The sequence below is a fragment of the Fukomys damarensis genome, unplaced genomic scaffold (genome assembly GCF_012274545.1).
Source record: "Fukomys damarensis isolate Sample0158 unplaced genomic scaffold, DMR_v1.0_HiC HiC_scaffold_14, whole genome shotgun sequence".
NCBI lineage: Eukaryota > Metazoa > Chordata > Mammalia > Rodentia > Bathyergidae > Fukomys > Fukomys damarensis.
In genome coordinates, this window is record NW_022900926.1 from 15,901,554 (window position 1) to 15,902,211 (window position 658).

The window sequence follows — 658 nt, forward strand, 5'->3', positions numbered from 1 at the left end:
AATTTTTAAAAAATATTTACTATACTTTAAGAATTTTCAAAATGTAAAGAGTCTAACAGGTCTGCTTTTCAAATTAAAAAAAAAAAAACCGCTGGATTGTAAAGGAGAGACCCAGCGCAGTCTAACTGGTTATTGACTGAAAAAAGCAACACCTCCTACCCACCCCCCAAAATATTCTCTGCCCCTTTGGCGTGACCACCCCCTCCGGTAGAGAGAGAGACCAAGCCTCTGACCATCCTTAGAGACTTCAAAGTTCAAGGCCCTGAAAGACACCGAGGTCGGGATCGCTCCCGGAGAAGTCTGAGGGGACGAGCGGTAAATAAAATGCATTCTTCTCTTTGGGAGAGTCTGGCTACAAGAATGTGACCCCGCAATGAGGATCTGAGGGGACCCCCGGATTAGCAGGTAGTAAATCACCCAGGTGAATTTCCTAATTCTAAGGCCTGTGTGGGGCATCTAATTCGTGTCTTCCAAACGATTCAAGGGGCGAGGGGTTCTTTGCACTGCAAATGCAATTTCTGGTTGGAAATCCGGTCGCTTTTATTAGGAGGAGAAAGAGAGAGAAACCAGCCAGGCTGTTAGTATTTCAGAACTCCGAGCTGCAGGCGAGTGCACCCGGAGCTGCGCTGCGCCTCTGGTCCGCGGTGCAGCCCGGGGG